Source organism: Haliotis rubra, unplaced genomic scaffold, assembly GCF_003918875.1.
Source record: "Haliotis rubra isolate DU_JTF1 unplaced genomic scaffold, ASM391887v1 Scf64, whole genome shotgun sequence".
Classification (NCBI taxonomy): domain Eukaryota; kingdom Metazoa; phylum Mollusca; class Gastropoda; order Lepetellida; family Haliotidae; genus Haliotis; species Haliotis rubra.
This window is the reverse complement of record NW_025767346.1, coordinates 1,765,064-1,792,383: the sequence shown is the minus strand read 5'-3', so window position 1 is coordinate 1,792,383 and position 27,320 is coordinate 1,765,064. Positions and strand designations below refer to the sequence as shown.

The 27,320-nt window shown below is 39.4% G+C and overlaps 2 long non-coding RNA genes across 2 annotated transcripts; one reads left to right on the top strand and one right to left on the bottom strand.

Annotated features, from left to right (window-relative positions):
- Window positions 1-25,115, top strand: LOC124256782. The gene is made up of 4 exons (XR_006893097.1): window positions 1-67; window positions 3,841-3,981; window positions 10,371-10,421; window positions 24,864-25,115. It is a non-coding gene; the product is annotated as an uncharacterized LOC124256782 (long non-coding RNA).
- A 914-nt stretch (window positions 25,116-26,029) lies between these two features.
- Window positions 26,030-26,687, bottom strand: LOC124256818. Its single transcript, XR_006893114.1, has 3 exons — window positions 26,362-26,687; window positions 26,242-26,331; window positions 26,030-26,095 (listed from the first exon to the last, which is right to left on the bottom strand). It is a non-coding gene; the product is annotated as an uncharacterized LOC124256818 (long non-coding RNA).
- Window positions 26,688-27,320: the final 633 nt, after the last annotated feature.

Here is a 27,320-nt window from a genome sequence, read left to right as displayed (position 1 = left end):
ACTGTCTGAAGGACACCTACTGTCTGGCTCGCTGGCTCTTTGATGTCACTTGGATTAGTAACCACAGGTAAGAGGGACATACAGGTAGGGTGCAAAGTTGTCCTTACTTAGTGCTGTGGGAGGAACCTGGGGGGTGTATTGTATGTATTGCGAAAGGGTACAGGTGTAACTTGTGAGCGTCATTGTTGGTGCACCTGTAACGAGGAATTTTGTCTGGCAGGTGTGTAGCTAGTCTTGTCGTCCATTTCAGATCGGATTTTGTTTCATTAGTAATTATGATAATGTCTGGTATTTAATTACGGGGAAATTGACAATTTCCTTTTCGTATGTTGTTTAAGTTAAGTTAATAATGTTTATGATATTGTTGAAATTCAAATTAATGTACTCCAACAGGCATGGGAATGTCATTTTCTTTGAGAGTGTGTATGAAAATTTGACATGCCTTGTGATTTGTTTTACGTTGAATTAAATAAAACGATAAATTTTGGTAGGATAAAATTTGAATTTGATGTGGTTCAATATGGCGCCCAGTGACAAAACAAAATCTGTCTTCTGGGATGAGCACATATAATATTCACAAAGCTCGTTAAGTTTGTACGGTGTATTATTTGTATGATACTGGTTGAGATTTGAAGTATGTCAGTCTGTCTCGGTGACTGTGTACAGCGTGACAACGCCTACAGACTAGAGAACAGGATTTGAATGAATTACGTCATAAATATGGCAGTTGGTTGAGTTTACTCAAGCTAGGTCAAACATCGTACTGTCTGAGGGCAAGATTTGGTTGGGAGGAGTATTTTCCTCAATTTTGGGCCCTGTGGAAAGTTGGGCATGTTTGATAATCGTAATCGCTCGTGTGATCTTACACATTCTTTCAAATGTCTGGCAGCTTGGTGACATTATGCAGTTGTCTGATGACCTGTCTGGGTCATTGAAACACTACTGTGCAGCGTGCAGTATGACTACTCACTATTGCTGGGCTTGGTTACCGGGGGTGGCGCGCGGGGGCGGGGCGGGGCGCTGACATGTCTAGTGGTCTGATATGACAGTCTGGTGGTCCGTGGTTACAGTGGTCCATGGTTACAGTGGTCCGTGGTGGTTACAGTGGTCCTATGGTGATAGTCCTTTTGGTCCGTGGTAACAGCCTGGTGGTCTATAGTGACAATGGTTTATTGTGACAGTCCTATTGGTTCATGGTAAGAGTGTGGTGGTCTATAGTGACAATGGTACATTGTGACACTTGTCCATAGTGACAGTGTGGTGGTATTTTGTGACAGTGGTTCATTGTGACAGTGGTCCATAGTGACAGTCAGGTGGTCCATGGTGACAGTGGTCCTTTGTGACTGGTGGTGCATCTTAACTGTCTAGCGGTCCATTATGACAAATCGGTGGTGTATCTTGACTGTCTAGTTCACTTGGTGACAGTTCGTGATCCATGGTGACAGTCATCTCATCCATGGAGTGATACTTTAACAGTCTGATGTTCAATTTTTGTGCTGAAAATATCTGTTTTGGAACATTTCATAATTGAATTTTTGTCTTTTATCGTTTACCTCTCTTTATATATATAATTCCTTATAAAGGCTAATATTTGTTCAACCTTTGACATTTACTCAATTATTTTTTTAAAACCTCCATAATTCATAGTACTTTAATATTTCTGCTTTCATACACAATAAGATGTATATATTTCTATGATCAACCACCTTTAAGTTCAAAAGGCAATAACACATTAAAACAAGCTGAAATATTTCTAGTCCTACAAACTGTCATTGAGTGGGTCACCTTTAGCAAGTTGTTGCTGTGGGCTAGAACAGAGAATCCAGCTGATAGCTTGCAAAAGATTTGAATTTAAAAAAAACAAACAAATGAGGACAGCGCTGATAAGCAAGCTGATCGTGCAGTCTTGGTAGACATTTCGACCTCGGTAGGTCACACACTCAGGCAGACGGAGTCACTCGAGGGAAAGTCTCAAGAAGTTAACAAAAATAATTTCTCTCAAGTGTTCAAACATCTTAGTGACTAGGCTGCAGCTGTATCAATGAGGGTTTTTTCAGATTGCATTCAAGATAAAAGATTCCCTGTATATGAAGCGTTATCAGAAGGACTTCGAGTCAAAATAAGCTGCTGTGCGCCATGTTTATTGTCGGGATTAATCAATACCGACATGATGACTTTTTTTTTATTTGAACATCTGTTTGCCATTGAAGTGTGATACAGCTTTTCTACTTAGAGAATGAATTGGAAAGTGTATTTCTATCATTTACTTTTTGCAAGTGTAGACTATCACATTTTATTTGAAATCAAGCATAAAAGTCAAGCAGTCTTTGAAATGATTATATTAGTATTTATGTATATATTATCTTTATAAAAATTAATTTATAGGGTCCTTTGATTTCAAAACTCACCCGCCAGTCTCAGTGGTTTTAATTTGTAATTGTATAATTTTAATTTTTAATTTTAATTACAGTTTGATAAAAAGCAGGTGTATTTTTACAGTAATTAAATGAATGAATTTTACATGGATCCTCTGGTCAGATTCATAGTGTAAGCAAGCCAGGCTGGGTAACAATAAATACCATCCTTTAAACTGTCCCTCCTGGATTCTGCTCGAATTTTAAAGTATTCCGCGGCAAATGTAAGTAAATTCTGCATCCCATTTTTCAAAATTCTGCAAAAAATTCTGCAGGTAAAACTTGAAAAAAACCCACACACAATAATGCAATTCCAATCTTCAAAAAGATCGATTTTGCGAATATAATTGCAGTGTCAAATTCAAATAATATTGTTGTAAAGTACTGAAGAAAATATTACCTTAATATGAATAAATCATCTTTATTCGTGAATATTTTGAAAATATCTTTATAACAAATGTCTCAGTTCGTTTTTGTGTAATCAATCATACTTTTGACATTTACCCCTACTTTTCGTTTCGGTAGATAGTTATTCTTGATTCAACTTTCAAAATGAGTAAATGTCGCGGCAGAAAAGGGTATTCTGCATGAAAATGTGTTTTCTGCGGACCATACGTTTTTCAGCATCAAAAAGTAATTTCCGAGATTTATTCTGGAATTGCGGGATCCAGGAAAAACTGTTTAAAATATGATATCAAAGCACTATCCTTCCACTCGCAGACAGACTTTAAACTTGATGCAACTTAATATTCCGGAAACACCCATGTGGTTTCTATGTGGTGGGTGGAAAAATTTTCAGTTAATAATTTGTTGATAATGTTTGTTGAAAATATCAAATGTCCACATTTTGGTGATAATGGTGAAAATTAATAGATTGTTTGATGACGCACAATTCAAGTCAGTTCTCCTCTCAGTTAATGCATTATTTAAATATTTCATTGCATAGGAGAAATAAAGGTTGTTTATTAAACACTTTCTTCCAGGTTTATATGTTCTTTCCTTAATTCCTTATTTTAAATTGGCTGAACTCATCAATTGTCGCCAGGGATGGTACAATCCAGCTAGGGTCCATGCAGGTCGCAAACGCACTGTAAATCCCCATGGTCCTTAGTATGGTGATCTACCTGTAGTTACTGGCAAACTATAGCCCATTTTTATATTGTCTTGTTGATTAATAATGCATTCTTTCAACTGCTATCAACTAGTTTTATATTGTATCTGTGATATTAAGTTATTATACTGTCCATCGATGACATGTTTGTTATTCATACTATATTTATTATTTCTATTTAATTTCTCGTCACAATATGTCTGAAATATTGCCCTTGTGACATTCAATTTTAACTCACTCACTCGTTAATCAGCCATACTTTATCCTTATAGCTAAGCTTACGTGTTTAATTTACCTTTCTCATCTTGTTTCCAGGTAATTGGCTTGGAGCGTGAATAAGGAGGCCGCAGTCATTTACATGGATAATCTAATTATGTGCAGGAATTGAAAGACACATGGATTAATGGCTTAATTTCATACGGAAAGTACCGTAGGTTCCATATTCACATGATCAAGGTAAGCCATTATTACTCTCTGCTCCTTATGCCGTGAATGATGTAATTTTGTTTTGCAGATGGAAAACCAACATGTTTGAGGAAGTATGTTAAGCGGTTTCAGGCTAATAGTATATTTTTCACCAACATACATACGAAGACTTCGAGGACTGTTTGTGGGCGTGATATCTTTTTCGCATTGATTTTCATACAAGGAAGTGCTGAATGTTTGCTGTGTTAAAGCCGCGCCGGACAAACCCGTAGATCCGAACTTGTGCTAGCTAGGTGATCGCAAGCTCGTGTCTACGTGTCTGTGTTGCTGTGGCAACTATCAAAACACAAGTCCACATATTGTCGTTAGTGATTTGAATATCCAGTTGTGCAGACATCGGAAAAGTTGAGTCAATGGGTTTATCGAATATGGTAAATGGCCCCGTCACAAGTCTGTCTGGCATAAATTAGTCTTGTGTTTCTGGTCTTCAGTAGTGAGTCAACGTTTTTTCTTTTTCTGTTTCTTTTTTTTAAGTGCAAGATGATTCCATTTCAAAATTTTATTTGTTGTTGTCATGGAATGCCTGATTTTTAAGGCATTTGGGTTTGATTTGGAACCGAGATTTTTGATTGGTTGTCACTTGGCGAGGAGGTTTCTGATTGGCTGCAAGGATGCTCATGAATATTCGTGTTCTCGGACTGAGGTAGTAGGTTGTATAGTTGAGAACTACACCCATTATAGGAGCACTGTACAACCTTCTAGCTTTCCCCGAGACACGACTCACGACTGCGGCGTCACCATGACGCAACGCAACATCTACAACGCTTTCCGGCAACAGTAAGTCAAAGGAAAAAGGAAAGGACCCAGCATCATGCATAAAAATATTTCTGTCCATTACCAGACTGAAACCCGAAAAATCTAGTTTATCATTCTGGAACTGGTTTGTTAAATGCTTGCACTGATTGGTTGGTTCTAGCTTAAAGGAGGAAGCAGTTCCACATAGTCAGTTACAGCATACTACTTCAAAGTTAAAAAATTTCAAACATACCATTTTACAATTTTTGTGAAATTTGTGAACCCATATATCTGTCATCAGTTCCAAATATCTGATCATGGGACGGAATATTTCTATGTATATTATTCCATAAATATTAATACTTTCATGATAACCAAATGTATTGTATGATAACACAAACATTACCTTTGTCAAATGACGCATTTTAGTATTACATTATCCATTATCGTATTGAGGTATTACACGATGCATTAATAAATGAATATGTATCTCATGCTACGTCTGTAGACATTCATATTTGGACTATGTGTCATTTCACGATCCTATTATACATCCGACTAGTGTATGGCAAGCAGTATTCACGAATTGATTATGATCTCCCGCCATTGGCCCACGGGATAATAGTTAGTTGTCAGGCAAATAGTGTCTGGGGTCTGCCATAGTCAAGGGTGCATAATTGCTTATGAATTCCGTAATCTATATTATATTACATACGATCAATTGTTTCTGTAGAAGTCTGAATCTGGCACCGCCAATGTAATTTGTGCCTATGAGAAAGAGAGATTTCTGTATCAGTTGATGTAAATTTCATTAAAAGCTGATTCTCTTTTCTTCGGAAAGGTTGGCAAATGTTTACACAGGCTTAAATTAATGTGTGAGTTAGTTTAGTTTTACGCCGCTTTTAGCAATATTCAAGCTATATCACAGCAGGCACACCAGAAATGGGCTTCACACATTGTACCCATGTGGGGAACTGAACCCAGGTTTTCTTTAGCGTGAATTATTGAATATGAGAATCAATAAAACTTTAATGGGGCTAAATCCGTGAATTTATAATGTTGGGAAGACAGATGGAATTTCCCTCAAGGCTATCTAGTGAAAGGTCAACTTCATATGAAAGGTCTGTTTACAACATGCATCTTACAGACAGACATCCACTAAAATGACCTTGAGCCTCATGGCAAAGTTAGAAATCAGATCCGTCTGGACTTTGTTTTCTTTTGTAAATAGTAAATACCGCCAGCATTAACCGAAAATTTGGACGGAAACTGAAATATGTTGTATAGTGAGGTGATTATCTGTGGCTATTAGCTTTGTGGGTTAGACCCGTGAAGATTCAGGTTAGACTATTGATCTTCAGTAACCCATGCTTGTCGTAAGAGGCGACTAACGGGATCGGGTGGTCAGGCTCGCTGACTTGGTTGACACATGTCATCGTATCCCGATTGCGTAGATTGATGCTCATGCTGTTGATCACTGGATTGTCTGGTCCAGATTCTATTAATTATAGACCGCCATATAGCTGGAATATTGCTGAGGGCGGCATTAAGCAACAAACCAACTTAGTGGGCTAAGTGTTTGCTCATAACACGAAACACATGGGTTCAGTTTCCTTACTCTGCGAAGCCCATTGCTGTCCCTTGTCAGGGTGTTACTGGGGTATGGGGCGGTGGGGTAGCCTGATGGTTAAAGCGTTGGCTCGTCACGCTGAAGACCCGGGTTCGAATCCCCACATGGGCACAATGTGTGAAGCCCATTTCTGGCGTCCCCCGCCGTGATGTTGCTGGAATATTGCTAAAAGCGGCGTAAAACCAAATTCAGTCAGTCAGTTAGTTACTGGGATATTGTTGAAAGTGGCATGAAGCCATGCTCACACCCTTCATCATATCTCGGATTTGCTTTCTCTGCTTTCAACAAGAAAACCAGGAGCTCTTGAAGAGCTTGTTCAAGATATATGCTACCGTGTCAGTCAGGGTTAATTAGGTCAAGGTCACTGACAAAAGGTCGCTCGCCAGACTTTCGTCTCACAAAGGCTTCCAGTTGTAATTATTCATATACGACCTTGAGACCAGATCCTGTTTGATACAGTGATTAAAGTTCATCCTGTTAGGATCCACTAGGGACCATTCCAAATTAGATAGGCTAGATGTACAGAAGATTCCAGCAAAAAGGTTTCAACAGAAAAAATAGGGTTTGTCTTTCAGCAGAAAACGTTAGTGTTAAAAAACACTGTTGTGTAATATATATTCGAATGGATAGTTTATGGTGACATTCCGGAATATTCCAACTATATGACATCAGTTTGTAAAGAATATAGTCAGGACCAGACAATCCAGTGATCAAAAAGAAACTGGACCTATTGCATGCATAAAAAAAATAAGTAAATAAATAAAAATTAAAAAATATCGGCATGTTAAGCATGCACTAGTTGGATATGTGTGCTATATAAATATCCTATAATAATAATATAATAATAATAACTTCTTTCAGTGTCAAACTCTGACAGTCAATCTATAAATAGAACTTTCCAAGTCAATAATTGAGTATCATACACACTGCCCTACAGAGGACGACTCCAGAATACTGCCATCCTCATTATACGAACAAATACTGGAGCTATACGCAGCATATATTACCGGTATGTAGTATTTAAGATCTTGAAATGGGAAGTTTTTAGTTACAAATGGTAAAGGTGTCGTAGGTTTATATGAAAGGTCTTCTTGTCTCTTGTGACTGACAGCTTCAGTTTACCTTTATTGATCAGCAGAGATACATATATATTTAATTACACTTCAAGATATCATACTCCCTGATCGGATAATATACCGGTATAATGTGTCATGCACTGACTGAATATAATCCAAAAATTTAGACTTTAGTGGTGAATAAACAGTGTTAATTTTTAGGACACTGACTGAAGGTAGACCAAAACTTGAGTCTATAGTGGTGAATAAACAGTGTTATGTCCAGGACACTGACTGAGGATAGGCCTAGAAATTTAGACTTTAGTGGTGTATAAACAGTGTTATGTCCAGGACACTGACTGTAGATAGGCCTAGAAATTTAGACTTTAGTGGTGAATAAACAGTGTTATGTCCAGGACACTGACTGAAGATAGGCCTAGAAATTTAGACTTTAGTGGTGAAGAAACAGTGTTATGTCCAGGACACTGACTGTAGATAGGCCTAGAAATTTAGACTTTAGTGGTGAAGAAACAGTGTTATATCCAGGACACTGACTGTAGATAGGCCTAGAAATTTAGACTTTAGTGGTGAATAAACAGTGTTATATCCAGGACACTGACTGTAGATAGGCCTAGAAATTTAGACTTTAGTGGTGAATAAACAGTGTTATGTCCAGGACACTGACTGAAGAAAGGCCAAACATTTAGACTTTAGTGGTGAATAAACAGTGTTATATCCAGGACACTGACTGTAGATAGGCCTAGAAATTTAGACTTTAGTGGTGAAGAAACAGTGTTATGTCCAGGACACTGACTGTAGATAGGCCTAGAAATTTAGACTTTAGTGGTGAAGAAACAGTGTTATATCCAGGACACTGACTGTAGATAGGCCTAGAAATTTAGACTTTAGTGGTGAATAAACAGTGTTATATCCAGGACACTAACTGAGGATAGGCCAAACATTTAGACTTTAGTGGTGAATAAACACTGTTATGTCCAGGACACTGACTGAAGAAAGGCCAAACATTTAGACTTTGGTGGTGAATAAACAGTGTTATATCCAGGACACTGACTGTAGATAGGCCTAGAAATTTAGACTTTAGTGGTGAAGAAACAGTGTTATGTCCAGGACACTGACTGTAGATAGGCCTAGAAATTTAGACTTTAGTGGTGAAGAAACAGTGTTATATCCAGGACACTGACTGTAGATAGGCCTAGAAATTTAGACTTTAGTGGTGAAGAAACAGTGTTATATCCAGGACACTAACTGAGGATAGGCCAAACATTTAGACTTTAGTGGTGAATAAACACTGTTATGTCCAGGACACTGACTGAAGAAAGGCCAAACATTTAGACTTTAGTGGTGAATAAACAGTGTTATATCCAGGACACTGACTGTAGATAGGCCTAGAAATTTAGACTTTAGTGGTGTATAAACAGTGTTATGTCCAGGACACTGACTGTAGATAGGCCAAACATTTAGACTTTAGTGGTGAATAAACAGTGTTATATCCAGGACACTGACTGTAGATAGGCCTAGAAATTTAGACTTTAGTGGTGAATAAACAGTGTTATATCCAGGACACTGACTGTAGAAAGGCCAAACATTTAGACTTTAGTGGTGAATAAACAGTGTTATATCCAGGACACTAACTGAGGATAGGCCAAACATTTAGACTTTAGTGGTGAATAAACACTGTTATGTCCAGGACACTGACTGAAGAAAGGCCAAACATTTAGACTTTAGTGGTGAATAAACAGTGTTATATCCAGGACACTGACTGTAGATAGGCCTAGAAATTTAGACTTTAGTGGTGTATAAACAGTGTTATGTCCAGGACACTGACTGTAGATAGGCCAAACATTTAGACTTTAGTGGTGAATAAACAGTGTTATATCCAGGACACTGACTGAAGAAAGGCCAAACATTTAGACTTTAGTGGTGAATAAACAGTGTTATGTCCAGGACACTGACTGAAGAAAGGCCAAACATTTAGACTTTAGTGGTGTATAAACAGTGTTATATCCAGGACACTGACTGAAGATAGGCCAAACATTTAGACTTTAGTGATGAATAAACAGTGTTATGTCCAGGACACTGACTGTAGATAGGCCAAACATTTAGACTTTAGTGGTGTATAAACAGTGTTATATCCAGGACACTGACTGAAGATAGGCCAAACATTTAGACTTTAGTGATGAATAAACAGTGTTATGTCCAGGACACTGACTGTAGATAGGCCAAACATTTAGACTTTAGTGGTGAATAAACAGTGTTATATCCAGGACACTGACTGTAGATAGGCCAAACATTTAGACTTTAGTGATGAATAAACAGTGTTATGTCCAGGACACTGACTGTAGATAGGCCAAACATTTAGACTTTAGTGATGAATAAACAGTGTTATGTCCAGGACACTGACTGTAGATAGGCGTGACGCTTGAGTCTTTAGTTGGTGAATAAGATGGTGTTACGTTTCTTGCCATGATTCTTGCTTCCTACTTCATCCACTATTTGGCGCCTTGGTAGAGAATATGTCATTGTACCCCATCAGTGTAGACGTTGCTCACGGTATCAATCATTGGATTGTCCATCCCTGCTTATCATCCTATAACTGGAGTATTGAATTTAGCATAAACATACAAAATTGATTATGTAGATCATGGTAACATCAAAATTTCTTGATAGCCGTGATTACAATCTTTCATTCAACATTGTTTTCACAGTTCAAGATTTTGTATGAACATCATAAATGCAAATTGTTGAATACCATCCTCATTTGTCCGAACGACCAAAACCTATATACGTGACTGGGAACGTGTTTTTGTTATATAATTACTGTTTTGGAATTAACTTTGGGAAAAAACCAATTTGTTGGGGAAAGTAGCTGCATCACTAGTGGTACTTACTCTAAACCAACCTTTTCTCTTTGCTTCCAGAGGGAAGAGTCTTCATGGTGTACCTGGTTGTCACGGCAACAAATCACACAGGTGAGTCCACAGCATGAGATATCTTTGTGCAAAGGCTGTCAAATATCTTAATAAGGAACAATGTACTTAATCGATGTTGGGATTACTGGGATAATTGTTTGGAATCTTGGATCACACACATTCTCGCATTGTCATTATAGTAGTAAGGTGAACTACAGTGCATTGGAAAATCACAGACAGTATGTTGAAAATCATGGAATCCAGGTGTGAGTGAGTGAGTTAAATTTTACGCCTCACTCAGCAATATTCCAGCTATATGACGGCGGTCTGTAAATAATCGAGTCTGGATCAAACAATCCAGTGATCAACTGTATGAGCATCGATCTATGCAATTGGGATACGGTGGCATGTGTCAACCGAACCTGACCATCTGATCCCGTTAGTCGCCTCTTACGACAAGCATGGGTTACTGAAGATCAATTTTAAACCTGTACGTGAAACCCAGGAACCTGAGTCATGTAGGTCACAGCAAAACTATCATTATTTTTAAACCTTTATACATTTCTCTCTGAAATGTCTGTGAAAGTAATACAAGGTCATCAGACGTTCCTAGTGAGGTCTGCGGTGGACGACAATAATACTGATACGGAAACGTCTTGATTGTCTACTGAAAGTCGGCAAAATTGAAACTTGACAGATCGTTTCAATCAATACAGTCAGTGTTAAGTTTCTTGCAACAAATTCCTACTTTTTATGATCTGTTAATATAGGTTGGGAAATTGAAACTTGAAATGACATACATGAAGAACGGACTCAGATTCGCAATATGATCTCTTGGGGACATCTGCACTTTACATTTTCTGTGACTCCACAATTCAATGACATTTATGACTGTAGCTAGCCAGCCAATCAGGTAACAGGTAAGTCGAGGTCTTTAACCCTTCGAGTCATCATCAAATGATATGTCCGCTACATGGTATGTCTGCCTGTATCCATGGTTAACAGTCATATGACTTATCCCACCGGGTATCCATTCACTGCTGGGTGAACAAAAGAAATTTTGAACAAACTCACTGCCACTTTCCAGAAACATTTCACGATATATATGTTCACCACAGATGTGTTTTATTAGGCTCCAGTCAATGTAGAACTCTGAGAAGAGCTTTTGAGCAGTGATCACAAGATACCAGCACTATATAAATCAAAGGTTATTATTATTAGCCTTGAGTGAGACCTTATGTGTTACATGTGCTTCATTGTTGGGCAGGGGAGGTGGGGTAGCCTAGTGGTTAAAGCGTTCGCTCGTCACGCCAAAGGCCCAGGTTCGATTCCCCACATGGGTACAGTGTGGGAAGCCCAATTCTGGTGTCCCCCCACCGTGATATTACTGGAATATTGCTGAAAGCGGCGTAAAACCCAACTCACTCACTCATAGTGGGGCAGGACAGAAGTCTTAGAAACTCTCAGGAGTCAAACTGCCAAACACAGTAGCCCATCCAAGGACTCTCCGTGACCAACGTGGGTGATTTAATACTGTTAAATTTGTTAAAAATATTTCAATAAAACAGGCAAAGTAAATGGAACTGCACAATGGGTCAGTACAAGCTCTTCAGCTATTGTGGATAGATCAGCATTGCTAGATGGCACACAGTCCTCTATACATGGCAAGTGTTGAGACTGGAGTTGGTCCCAACGTCACTGGAGAGAGACATATCATATCACACAGACTGCGACAATATTGATGAGCTTCTCGGAGTTCTATATTGATGAGACCGCCTCACCCTTTACTCAACTGTCCCACTGTTCTCAGGACATGTGACAATCATTCTTTCTCCGATTTTGATGGTTTCCATGCTGTAATGAGAGAGGCTAAGTGTGTTCCCCTGCCTTGAGTCGTAACGATGTTGTGAAATATCCGAAGAGATGTAGCTGGTGTTCGTGCAAGACACAACTACACCATTATCTGGTCAACTGGCATCTGTGATGGAGGACCTTGCTAGAAGACATCTTGACATTTCAGAGGTCATTAAAATTCCTGTTTACTTCTGATTGTCCACCAGTTTTTAACGAGCAAGTGAACATTTTACAAGGAAAGCAATATTCATCATCAGGGCAGGCCTGGGTTTGTACCTGACTAAACGTATTGAGTCCTATATGTGTAAACACACTAATATGATGTATGATAATGATATAAGATGATATGCATTGCACGAGTGCAAACAGGGGTTGTTGTTTTTTCAATAAAAGTAGGATCTGGATATCTGTTATGATCCATGCTAACTCTCAGACTCTAAGCCGACCAGTCCTTCTTGTACCCATTAATGCCGAGCGCCAGGCAGGGACCAACAAGTACCATGTTTTAACGTCTCTTGGTATGACACGGCCGGGGATTGAACTCCCGACCTTCTGTTCAGTGTTAAGGGAGTGTATGCAGGGTATGAAACAAGGCCCGTCCGACAGCCCGAGACGGTTTAGCTTTCTGACGGACAGTCTAAATTTACAGCTAGCCAGCCCAACGGTCTGGTAAAAATTGTAGATGTTCCATATATCTGAGTAAATTCACCGTATTTGGTCTGGTTAAATCCATTTTGGGCTGGTAACATTTTAAAGTTACCAGCCCTGATGCCTGGCTGTGTTTTTTGGCTTATTTCACACACTGGTGTATGTCGTATTACATGATTTTAGTGACCGCCTCCGTGGTGTAGTGATTAGAACGTCCGCCCAGAGTGTGGAAGGTCGCGGGTTCGATCCGCAACCGCGTCAAACCAAAAGACGTTAAAATATGGTACTTGTTGGTCCCTGCCTGGCGCTCGGCATTAATGGGTACAACAAGGACTGGTCGGCTTGGAGTCAGTATAATGTGTCTGAGTGGGGTATTCATGCTTCACTGCGGCATGGTATCTCAGTGGGCTAGCACTATAAAACCAGCTTAAGTTTGGGCTAGTACAAGCAGCCGCACATACACATACACACGCATGCACGTCGTCATATGAGCGAAATATTCTCAAGCACGACGTTAACCCCAATTCCACCACCACACGATATTAGTGGTACTGTAGAGCATCCCCACTTACTACACTGCTGATACTGCAGTATTGGAGACAGCTGTCTCTAGGCCCATCTACTGCTCGGGTCCGTAATAGTGCTGACTCATCGTATTGATCACCACGGCGGTCGTGAAGCTCGCTTTTGTAGATTCCTCCTCGCAGCAACGTCAGCGCTACCATTTCTATATTCAACATCGGGGGCGTCAAATTAACCGTAGTCGTTCACCCACTGACATGATCCTCCAAGGCCAGAGCTTGCCTGCTACAGGAGAGCATGCTTGTTCAATAATCTACAGAGAGAGGAAACTGTAGTTGTTTGATGGGATGGATGCTCGGGCCTGACATGACAGTGTAAAGACATCGTTGGCAGATATCCCTGACAGAACCTGTCCGAGACTGTGTTGGTGGAGGGGAAGAAAAAATGGCAAGAAAAGTAAGGATGTTAGAGTTTCATGTCAGGGAAAGATTCGTCCAAGAAACAAACTGAAGGAAAGGAGAATGGCATGATGAGATAGGAAGGGTGGTTAGTGGAGGGGCATGATGAGATAGGATAGTGGAGGGGCATTGAGAGAGATAGGAAGGGTGGGTGTTAGTGAGTAGAGGGCATTGGGATTGTCAGTAGAAGGGGCATTGAGAGATGGGAGGGTGTTAGTGGAGGGTTGAGAGAGATAGAAGGGGCATTGGGAGGGTGTCAGTAGAAGGGGCATTGAGAGAGATTGGGAGGGTATTAGTAGAAGGGGCATTGAGAGGGCATAGTGGAGGGGAGAGAGAGATTGATTGGGAGGGTGGGAAGCATGTTAGTAAAGGGGCATTGATGGAGATGGGAAGGGTGTTAGTTGAGGGGCATGTTGAGGAGATGGAGGGAAAGGAGGGCATTGATGGAGATGGGAAGAAGGGGCATTGGGGGCAGAGAGATGGGAAGGATGTTTAGTGAGAGAGAGAAAGGGAGGGGCATTGAGAGAGATGGGAAGGGTGTTAGTAGAAGGGGCATTGAGAGAGATGGGAGGGGGTATTAGTAGAAGGGGCATTGAGAGAGATGGGAAGGGTGTTAGTGGAGGGCATTGAGAGATAGGAAGGGTGTTAGTGGAGGGGGGGCATTGAGAAAGGGGCATTGGGAAGGGTGTCAGTGGTAGAAGGGTGTTAGTGGAGGGGCATTGAGAGAGATAGTGAGTGGAGGCATTGATGGAGATTGTTAGTGGAGGGGCATTGAGAGAGATTGGGAGGGTGTTAGTGGAGGGGAATGGGGAGGGTGTCAGTAGAGAGGGGCATTGGAGAAGGTGTTAGTGGAGGGGCATTGAGAAGATTGAGAGAGGGAAGGGTGTTAGTGGAGGGGCATTGAGAGAGATGGGAAGGATGTTAGTGGAGGGGCATTGAGAGAGATTGGAAGGATGTTATTGGAGGGGCATTGGGAGAGATAGGAAGGGTGTTAGTGGAGGGGGCATTGAGAGAGATGGGAAGGATGTTAGTGGAGGGGGCATTGATAAAAGTGACTGAGGATGTGGGAGTTCTGTCAAAAATAGAAGCTGCAGTGGAAATAGATTAGTGATTTAGTTGACACTGATGACAGAGAGTGCTCTGTTCCAGGACACAAGTCTCTCTTGCAGACGTAAACGGTCTCAATGCCATCTGACATTATTGGTAATGACGTTGATCTACCAAGCCGTCACAAAGAATATCATTAGAGGGATAAACTAAACAGTCATCTTCTACACATCAGGCGTATAGATTTCACTCTGATATCCACAGAGTTGCTTCCTGTGGAATTGAATAAGCCATTTGTCAAATGTGAAATAAGTGATTTATCAAGCCATCGACCATCTGATAGGAGAACAGTGACTGTATATTACTGTATGTAAGTAATGCATCGCAGATGTGAATAAGTGATTTATCTCGCCATCGACCATGTGATAACGGAATATTGGCTCTATGCTACAGTATATAAGTAAGGCAGAATGAGGTGAACGGCGGGCTCGTTCAAGATTATTGCGCTTACATTATACTAGATTGACATTTAGTCACAGAAAATAGTTATCTTATTCAAAAATATATAATATATTGATCATTAAAGAAATTAAAAAGCCCAGAACAATCCTAACGCTGACGCAGCCAAGATTTGCAAAATAATTCTAGACTTGAGTAGGACTGTCCAATTTGGTGGGGTAGCCTAGTGGTTAAAGTGTTCGCTCATCATGCCAAAGTTCCGGGTTTGATTCCCAACATAAGTGCATTGAGTGGAGATCATTTCTAGGGTCCCTGACCGTGATATAGTGCTACCTCACTCACTCACTAACTCACTCACACACTCAGGTATCCCCTCACTCACTCACTCACATCCAGTGATTTCGTTGAAATTCTATTCAAGCAGGCTTAAACCACCCTCGTGTCCGATTAAAATGTACTGGAACAAAACTTTCCTTCAACTCAGTGACCAAACACTTTCTGCTGGGCTATTGTTTTCTGTGAAGTTGATGTCTGGCTAAAAGACAATTACAGGCACATTAATGCCATTTGCCGCCGTCATATACCCATTAGTTTGAGGTGACAAGGTTTGTCATTAATAATTCATCAATGCTAAAGCTTGTTCGGACTCACTTGGCTTTGAGGATTACAAATTGAATAGCTGTCAGTCCTTTCTCAACAAGTTTGTCTTTTAACAGATTTTCTATACATGCCATCTGAACCGTTAACAGAACCATTCTGTAACAGAAAATGTCCAAGGTCGATGCCTCCCATGGAGGATTGATAATATATAAATTTAAATTCAATTATTTATTTTTTTCAATATTTTTGTTTCAACCTTCAGAAATCATCTTTTAAATTTATCAGCATTTCATAACTGATGTCAAATATACCAATAAACAAACACCCAATTCTTTCATATTATGACAGGGGCGGGGGGTAGCCTTGTGGTTAAAGTTTTGCTCGATCACGCTGAAGACCTGGGTTCGATTCCCTACATGGGTACAATGTGTGAAGCCCATTTCTGGTGTCCCCCACCGTGATATTGCTGGAATATTGCTAAAAGCGGGGTGAAAGTAAACTCACTCACTCATATTAGGACAGTTGGTCTGGCATGCCTTGACATGTTTACTTTAGTAATTTGAAAGAATATGTCCTTTTACTCCCTTTAAGACCCGTGAAGGTCCGGGTTAGAATTGATCTTCAATAACCCATGCTTGTCGTAAGAGGCGACGAACAGGATCGGGTGGTCAGACTCGCTGACTTGGTTGACACATGTCGTCTCATCCCAGTTGCGTAGATCGATGCTCATGATGTTGATCCCTTGATTGTATGGTCCAGATTTGATTATTTACAAACCGCCGCCATATAGCTGGAATATTGCTGAGTGCGGCGTTAAACAACACACCAACCAACTTCCTTAAAGAAGCATAGCAGGAATGTTAGAGAGTTTTGCACACAGACATGTATGCACGCATACGCACACACACCAAGAATGGAAACATTGTTTGATATCACGTTGCCATGGAGACATAGTCTAAATGACCTGATCCGTTTGTTCTTCCATCACTCAACTTAAGCTTGTCTTGATTGGCGGATGATGACCTAACTCGTTCCACAAAGCTCGCAGATGACCGCACGTAAGAACCACTTCGTAAACACAAAAACCAATTCAGCCCGAGCGTCACTGCTTGAACCAATCACACTCAGGTAAAACTGGTTGTCAACCTCCTGAATAATTACTGTGTTACATAAAAACACCTTGAACTCAAACATCCATTTTAAAAACCCTTCATTCTTCGCGTCTGTCTTCAAAAGCCTTGATGGCCGCCAAAATAGACAGGAAAGCCTTGACCTTATACCTAAGACAGTTACTTTTCACAAACGTTTTTTCTCTGTTGTCATTTCTTTTTCATCAAAATGTTGTTGAAATGTCAAAAATATCTGTTATTCGATCATTGATGAGATCCATTTTTAGTAATGAATTAAGAATTACTTCAGTACGTTTTCGGTTCATCTCGTAAAACGGAAAATTGCCAATGTAGCCATGTGCTATCGGCATGCCAACCAGTCACATAACAGTGATGTATGACGTCTGTTACGGAGATTCGCTGCTAAATTTAAGAAATAATGGCTTCAATCATGCCATTATCTTCGGTGCAAAAGGCCATGATCATGCAGTTTTCAAACCCTGAAAAGGTCTTAAATTGTACTGCCGAGTTTGCATAAAGGATGAGGTACTTACATGTAATTCTTCTCATTTGGTTTTGATATTATTTTTTGAAAATATTTATGCGATATAGTAAGGCTGCAATAAAGCTACTAGGAGGCGATTATGGTACTTGCCGGGAATATTGTGTAATGAATGTGGTTATACAATAGCTAAAGGGGATGTATTATTTTATCATTTGAATATTAAGAAAATATCTATTTCATGTTTTGACCATGCTAACAGTGTTACTAGATCATGACCAGTGGCCATATACTGTTAAGTTAAATATTTAAGTGTTGACTGTTATTCTGCCTTGCGTATATATCCCATTTTACATAAATCATTTTCATAAAAAACACCTCAACTGAAGTAAAAACCCTCCGGTTTTTAAGCTTCATGAATATTCAATTCTAGTGATCAGGAATCTTGAATTGAATTCATGAAGGGATACACTTCAGTTCACTGAATATGAGATTGAATCGGAACAGCCGTACTTCTTTGGTCTAGTCTGTGCTGGTTTTTAAAATCAATGAGAATATACTAAATAATTCATCAGTTTGTAGAAGTTGTCTGTTACAAGAGACCAGTTTCTTTATTGTAATTTGGGCGGAGGTGTAGCATAGTAGTTAAAGTGTTGGCTCGGCATGGTTAAGACCCGGGTTCGATTCCCAACATGGTACAATGTGTGAAGTCGATTTCTGTTGTCGTGATATTGCTGGAATATTGCTAAAAGCGGCGTAAAACCCAAGTCACTCACTCACTTTATGGTATTTCTGGAAATGTCACAAGTCCTTCCTGGAGTTCTTCTAGAGTCAGTTCTGCTGATTTAGGTTCAATTCTAACACTTTATTGGGAGTACTTAATGGTGGGAGAACACCTGATGGAGGAGTTGAGATACAGGTGGTTGTACCCCAGGGTGTTAGAACACCATACAGTCAAGCACCATTGTCTCGATTTTCATGGGACCAAGAAAACATATCGAGTTATCTGAACTTCGAGACATACGACCAGGGTATATTGTCTCATATCACTATGAAAGAAAACCAAACCAAAAGTAGACTTTATATACATTTTTGCTTACGTGGATCACAATCACGCAATTGGGATACGATGACGTGTCAACGAACCTGACCACCCGATCCCGTTAGTCGCTTCTTACGACAAGCATGGCTTAATGAAGACCGATTCTAACCTGGATCTTTCTCAGGTATACCCAATGGTGCTACTGAAGTAACTGAAGGTGCATGAATACCCAGTGCTACAGAAGTACTCAAAGATGTTATAGTACCTAACAGGATCATTATGATGAACTACACAAATTATCCTTGTAATTTTGTTTCATCAATGTTACCCACTTTTTTTAAAGTCGTATTTTACTGGCATCAAAGCATGTTTCAATAATCAGTGCTAACATCGGTGTCCGAAGACAGTCAAGGAGGTAAATATCAATGGTTCTAACCTAGGGTCGTCCGAGCTAAAAGTGTCAAACTAGGATCCCCTTGTCGACGACCTCAATAGAAGAGGGTCCTTCCTGTGGCCTTTTACTATGTGTTTGACTTAAAGTGCTATCCTTACTTAAAAGATGTCTGCAGTACGGATTCATCTTCGGATGCTATTTTCCTGAAAACCTATTGACAGTGGGCTCATGCTCTTCCTAACAGACAGACACTTAACCGACGCCACTATGCAAATTTGGTACACATCTGAGAGAATCTCCAAATGCATGATGGTTGCTTTACCGTTGGCCCATAGTTTGAACACAGCACTTAGCGGTGCTTAAATCATTGCACTTTCGTTAGGCTGAAACTGGATTCATTCCTTTTACGATAGCACAGAAGCTTTGATCTTGAAGAACTGTCGATGTGGTCACATCAAAATGGCACTTTCGAAGCTTGTGTTGTAAGAGTAACTCCGCGACCTGACAGACTCAAGTCTCGACGATGGTAATGCCACCGGTCGACCCTGAAATTGATTAATGAATCTATCAGTATTAAATATAACCGCCATAATCGCGGCTGTAGGAGGGTCACGTACGGGTTCGTTCTCGAGTTTCATAAGGCTGTAATATGCTAAGCTACTTCTTGAAATGATAATAAAGGCTTATTATCTAAAACAATGTGGAAATTATCAAGCTAGCCGTAAATCGTCGGCTGAGACTTGACTGAGACTCTTCGGTGAGAAGATACGCGTAACAGAGAGAACCGGAGTAGCATCCAATGGAGCTTCCCGTATGTTGAGGATGAAAAAATTCTGGGGCACAGGGGATTTAAAAAAATAGAGCCCTTCTTTATTGGAGAAATTCTGTTTTACAGCAGTCAGCCATTTTAGTCCAGCTACTGCGGGAATTAATTTTGTGGCTTGAAATTCATAATTGATACTTTTTTATTATATGAAGTTTTATGTCATTTAACTTTACAGATGAGTGAGTTTGGTTTTATGATGCTTTTAGCAATATTCTGGTGAGTAATTGCAGAGGAATGATGAGTTGCCTTCACACATCGGACCAGAGACCATATCCCATCTGCATGCGGTCTCTAATTGTATCAAGAGCGGAAGGTCGCGGGTTCGATCCCCGACCGCGTCATACTTGTTGGTCCCTGCCTGGCGCTCGGCATTAATGGGTACAACAAGGACTGGTCAGCTCAGAGTCAGTATAATGTGTCTGAGTGGGGTATTCATGCTTCACTGCGGCCATTTTGAGAGTTTAAAAAAAATGCACTTTCAAATCTTTGCCATTAAAATTTTACACCTCTGACGTTGAAAAGGTCAAAGATTTTCAAATCTCAGGGCAAGCATGGGTTACTGCCGATCAATATATTAACCCGGACCTTCACGGATCACACAGCTTCGAGATGGAATGGGTGGCCATGTGGGTCGGGGATGGGGAAGTATATTTAAACAGAGCTACGAAGAAAAACTGAATTTTTGATGTTATTTCTGAGTTGAGATTACCCCTCTGACTAGTGCATGGTATATTCCTAAACAAAATAACACCCAATCCTTGTCACCATTCGTATGACGAATACCATCTTGGACATGGTGACGATTATATGATTTTCATATTTGACAATGATTTGTCACATGTCTGCAAAATTCCTAAATGAAGTCTAATCGGCCATAACTCGACCTCCAGGGTCGTGACCAGCTTCGGTTAATACTGTTTCACAGTTGTGATGCGTCTCAAGAAGCGAGTGTTGTCATAACCGGCACCATGCTTTCACTTCTTCGACAAATTATTGTGACGAAAACACTTTCTACATCGTCACCGTCTGTTGATGTGTTTATTTGACCGTCTGTAGATGATTCAGACCCCTGGCCCAGTCTGTGAAAAAAAAATCATTTGTACAGAGCAAAATATCTTATGGATCATGAAGTATTTTTAGGCAGAGACAGTAAATATAAACTGCCTTCACTATAAAACATGTACACGAAACACGGAAGTGCTGTAGGCTGATAGTACTATTGCAGGAACAACTAATTGTGTATATACTTTACTTAAACATAGATTTATAATTTGAAATTGGATAAATAATAATATGGTAACCTCTTTTGGCAAACAGCCACTTTAATCTAACCTGATGCACTTGATACATGAGTAACCATAGAAACTGTTTTCATGGCATCAGTCAACCATTTTGCAAATCATGGAACGAGTCATTGACAAGTACACAACACCTGTCAGTAGCAGGTATGGGATCCACAAGATGCAATGACATACTGAAACCTAGGATCCATGCTTACAATAAGCTTAGATATTTAAACCAAATTTGACCCCATATCATAGTTTTCTGTTAAATCAACGATTCCATCCTTAGCAAAGTGTGAATAGTATTGTAAACAATGAAAAAAGATGTCTGTTGAAAATCTCAAGTTTTGATTTAGTGTGACTGTAGACAAATACAGGATTCATGGCAATGAGTGAGTGAGTGAGTTGAGTTTCATGTCGCTTTTAGCAATATCACGGCAGGGTACACCGGAAATGGGCTTCACACATGTACCCATGTGGGTTTAAGGCAATGATAAATTAGAAGTCATATTCTTATAATTATTCTCACTAATTTGTATTCTGTGATATTTTTAAATTTTAAAAAATAATATTGTTCCTGTTTGTCAGTTATGTTTTTGGAAATATTTAAGAAATTGTTTCATAAATCTACTTCATGTATACGATTTGCAGACATGAGACCCAGTATGTTGGAGGTGATGCCCACACAACTGGAAACACTTGAAGATTCAGACAAAAGCCATCAAAAATTAATCGGAGATAATAGATTAGCTTCGATATCCTATATAATTCATTATACTAATATCTTATCTCAACACACATTGTATAGGCATGTATATTAAATTCTAAAATTTAAAGTTTCGGAATAAGAATCTTGATAAGTCTCGATGGTATTTATAGAAGTAGGACAGATGTCTGGGAGGTGGAATTTACACAAGTATGTAACAGACGAGTATCACTTTAACTTAGCTGAACACGGTTCCAGGACAAAGCTTAGCTTGCAGACTACCAGTAGGGGGCGCTGCACATGAATGGCAGGCAAGGCGTGGAACATATAGTACTACGGCAGTGTAGGAGACCGGTACACTTTCTCGGCTCGCGCTTTGCCTCACGATTCGCTGCTTACCTGGACCAAAACAGATTAGTTTTAAAATAGCAGAGCTTTTAACTGCTTGTGAGATATGGGTACGCTTGTTGGTTTTACTACGGAGAGAGATGTATTGATCGGAGCGGCTCGATGTGAGAGGCTGGGAGATTCTCGGAGACTGACTCCAGTTGACTATTGACCCGATGTAGGGCTACATTCCGTGGGGATTGTACGAGAGCTTCTTGGGATGTGCCACTGCTTGACTGGATGGAGTGGTGATCGTGGGGATTGTATGAGGGCTTCAGACAATTGGTGCAGGTAACATTACACTAAATGAGTGAGTATGGTTTTACACTTGTTTTTGCAATATTCCAGCAATATCATGGTGGGGGACACCAGAAATGGGCTTCACGTACCCATGTGGAGGGAAAAAGGTATACTATTTATAAATGACCTTCTTAATGACGCCATTTTTGGTGTCCCCTGCCGTGATGTTGCTGGAATATTGCTAAAAGCTACGTAAAACCAAAACTCAGTCAGTCAGTCTTAATGACGCTGGCAAATTTCTATCCCATGAAAAATCCCAAGCCACATATAATATAAAAACTAATTTTCTAAATTATTGCGGAGTCATTAGTGCAGTTAAAGCCTTCTTTAAAAGCAAACAATCAATTTAGAAAACATCAACAAAGAAGTAAACCCAATACAACCTTCTAACAAGACATAAAACTGGTTGTGAAGTTTATTACAGGGCTTTATTGGAAACAAACACAAATCGTAATCAACACTGAATGAAATGGAACGTTATGTTAGGAAATGAAACTGCAGTTAGTATAGATCCTTCACACAACTATATCCATATTCCCTTCCGTTGTACAAAAGATACAGATCTCCAATGGTTTCAGTACAAACTGCTTCATCATATTTTGTCAACGAATAGTAGACTTTTCAGAATGAAATATATTGACCGTAACCAATGTAGCTATTGCCCAAATTCTATAGAAACAATGCCCCACCTCTTTTATGATTGTAGCCAGGTTACCCATATATGGCAAAAATTCCAAGATTGGCTAAATGATAAACTGGATTTAAGTTTGAATTTCACAAGATAACAAATTCTTTTTGGATTTATTCTGTCGTAAGCATAACGACCCAATTAATGTGATCGTCATCCATTTCAAAAGTATTTTTAATCGTAAAATATCCGGAAATATGCCAGCATTTCAGTTCATGTTGAGAAGGCTTACTCAGTATTACAATTTAACCAAATATGCAGCTATGTTATGCTCCAGAATCGACGCTTTTTTACAAATTCTGGTCAGCATGTCACAACCTGTTCAGCGACTGATTTATTCTGTATTGCCATTGCTACATGCTCTGTATAACCTCTACAGAGGTAGCCCTCTACACTGCATGTTGGAGCCCATGTGCAACTGTAAAAATGGTATAAAAATAAAAAAATTCTTTAAAAGATTATATCCATGTGGGGAATCGAACCCGGGCCTTCAGCGTGACGAGCAAATGCTTTAACCACAAGGCTACCCCATCGCCTCAGGTATGATGTTTCGATATTTGGCTTTGAGTAGAGCTGTGTATTGGCAGATATATTGTACTGCGATTCAGGTACCCGTATTGTGATACATATTGCGATATATTGGGAACTTAAGTGTTCGACAATGAGTGACACTAATTGTACATGTCAATCCTATTTTCTACATTATCAGTCCCTGAACATATACATGTATGTTATGGTTCAGCAGTCTCAAAATCAGGTTGCCTTGTCAGTGATTCTAGTTTCTCTTTATACAATTTATAGTATTACAATATGCTGTTTTGTCATTGAATAATGAAGGAATGAGCAGTCAATGAAAGTCTGTGTAGAATTTAATTTAGACCAGAAAGATAATCACAAAATCTTCATATACGTTCTTATATACCGGTTCTCAGAAAACATGTTGCAATACGTATCGTTTGAAAAGTGTATTGCGATATACCGGTATACCGGTAAAAACCCGCTTTCCTGGCTTTATGTACGATGAATGGCCATACAGTTTTGGCTTTAAGTATCACTGACTGACTGAGTTTGGTTTTACGCCACTTTTAGCAATATTCCAGCAACATCACGGCGGGGGACACCAGAAATGGGCTTCACACATTGTACCCATGTGGGGATTCGAACCCGGGTCTTTGGCGAGACGAGCCAACGCTTTAACCACTAGGCTACCCCACCGCCCCTTGACGATATAACATTTGACATTATGAATGATGTATGACTGTACAAATTTCTTCTTACAAACATCCATCTTTTATGTCTTTAGGATGTACAATTCGATCAACATTTTGGTAAGACTCATGTCTATTTGAAATACCAGGATGAGTGTTGATGGGAAAATCTGAAATAACAATATATTTGACAGCCTTTGTTTGACATCAGAAATAATTTTGAAGAAATGATGTCAGAAAGTTTGTATGTGTTCGTGTGTTTAAATTACATGCATACTTAAAGGAAACTTCTTGAAGCAAAAACGTTTTAAAAATTACCTTATTCCAGAGTGTAATTGAAAATTAAACAGTTTTATGCAATTAACAAATTTACCTACTAAGAAACAAGTATAAGCTAACTGGTTTTCTTCGTCTGTTTGCTGTATACCCAACATACTGTATCCCTAACACCTGTCTCTGTATGTTTCAGACATGGACACCTCAAGGGGTTGGATGATGATGATGATGATGATGATGATGATGATGATGATCTGTCCTACTTCATGGAACCAGTTACTGATGCAGGAAAGGCTGAATTTATACAACTGGTGAAATATACAACTGTACTGAACAAAACAAGTTAGGGAACATGAAACGTCTTTATATCATACATCTTCACAGAGCTACAGATAACTGTTTGGGTCATTGAGTTATGTACTCACTTGTGTTCATCTCAATTGGGTATCCTAATTTTCCTTTGAGTAACCAAATAAATTGTACTCACCTCACTCAAACTCAATTGGGTATTTTTCCATTGCCATTAATTTAAAAAATATAATAAAGTTTAAATGTTAGAGTTTGTTATTAATATTTGATATGTAATATGAGAAACAATAAGAAAGACTGCATGTTGCCAAGTTCATGTTCCTGAAATAGAACCTCTCAGTATACCTCCGTTATTTTATCTGTTCACTGGTACGCTAGCTACGTTTTGACATTTTCGTGTGTATGCAATGTAAGATCACATTTATTGAGTATTTACCAAAATACAAGCGTACTTGTACGCATTCGACTTAACGGCAATTGAGTTTTCACGTAAACATTTGCGTAATTTACGCAGATACGCAGCTTATCTGTACCTCTGCCTTTAGAGAAACAACCCCCAAAATGCGTATCACTTCTAACAATCCCCCAAAGTATGTATGACTTCTATTTCTTCTACATGGGTCTAGGTTTCAAGTTTGAGTGAAAGAGTGAATAATAATAATTTATGCTGAATAAGCAATTTTGATAAGAAGAACCAGGCAGTACTCAAAGTGGTCATAACACCACGATTCTTTTAATTCTTTAGTGACACCTATGCTATCATAACACCACAATTCTTTTAATTCTTTAGTGACACCTATGCTATCATAACACCACTATTCTTTTAATTCTTTAGTGACACCACGATTCTTTTAATTCTTTAGTGACACCTATTTTATCATAACACCCTTTTAATTCTTTAGTGACACCACGATTCTTTTAATTCTTTAGTGACACCTATGTTATCATAACACCACGATTCTTTTAATTCTTTAGTGACACCTATGTTATCATAACACCACGATTCTTTTAATTCTTTAGTGACACCTATGTTATCGTAACACCACGATTCTTTTAATTCTTTAGTGACACCTATGCTATCATAACACCACGATTCTTTTAATTCTTTAGTGACACCTATGTTATCATAACACCACGATTCTTTTAATTCTTTAGTGACACCTATGTTATCATAACACCACGATTCTTTTAATTCTTTAGTGACACCTCTTTTATCTTTATAACACCATAACACCACGATTCTTTTAATTCTTTAGTGACACCTATGTTATCATAACACCACGATTCTTTTAATTCTTTAGTGACACCTATGTTATCATAACACCACGATTCTTTTAATTCTTTAGTGACACCTATCATTATCTTTAATTCTTTAGTGACACCTATGCTAGCTTCAGTGGTACAAATGCTGCAGAATCATTGTGGAATATTGGAGACGTTTAACAATTTACATTTGACTGTACAGGTTGACTATTTGAATACCACTAATGTGAAAATAGGGTTCTAACGAAAATTGTTTGAAATTGAGAGCACTGGTTGAAACTGAGGGGAATGTGCCCAAAAGTGTTTGTGAGTAATCTTGGTTGTGGCATATTGGTCTGGTCCACAAGGCTGAGTGTGTAAGTTACAATGGTTGTAGCACTGGTAACACGTTGGTCTGGTCCACAAAGCTGAGTATGTAAGTTACAATGGTTGTAGCACTGGTAACACGTTGGTCTGGTCCACAAAGCTGAGTGTGTAAGTTACAATGGTTGTAGCACTGGTAACACGTTGGTCTGGTCCACAAAGCTGAGTATGTAAGTTACAATGGTTGTAGCACTGTGGTAACACGTTGGTCTGGTCCACAAAGCTGAGTATGTAAGTTACAATGGTTGTATCACTGTGGTAACACGTTGGTCTGGTCCACAAAGCTGAGTATGTAAGTTACAATGGTTGTAGCACTGTGGTAACACGTTGGTCTGGTCCACAAAGCTGAGTATGTAAGTTACAATGGTTGTAGCACTGGTAACAGGTTGGTCTGGTCCACAAAGCTGAGTGTGTAAGTTACAATGGTTGTAGCACTGGTAACACGTTGGTCTGGTCCACAAAGCTGAGTATGTAAGTTACAATGGTTGTAGCACTGGTAACACGTTGGTCTGGTCCACAAAGCTGAGTATGTAAGTTACAATGGTTGTAGCACTGTGGTAACACGTTGGTCTGGTCCACAAAGCTGAGTGTGTGAGTTAAAATGGTTGTAGCACTGTGGTAACACGTTGGTCTGGTCCACAAAGCTGAGTATGTAAGTTACAATGGTTGTATAACTGTGGTAACACGTTGGTCTGGTCCACAAAGCTGAGTATGT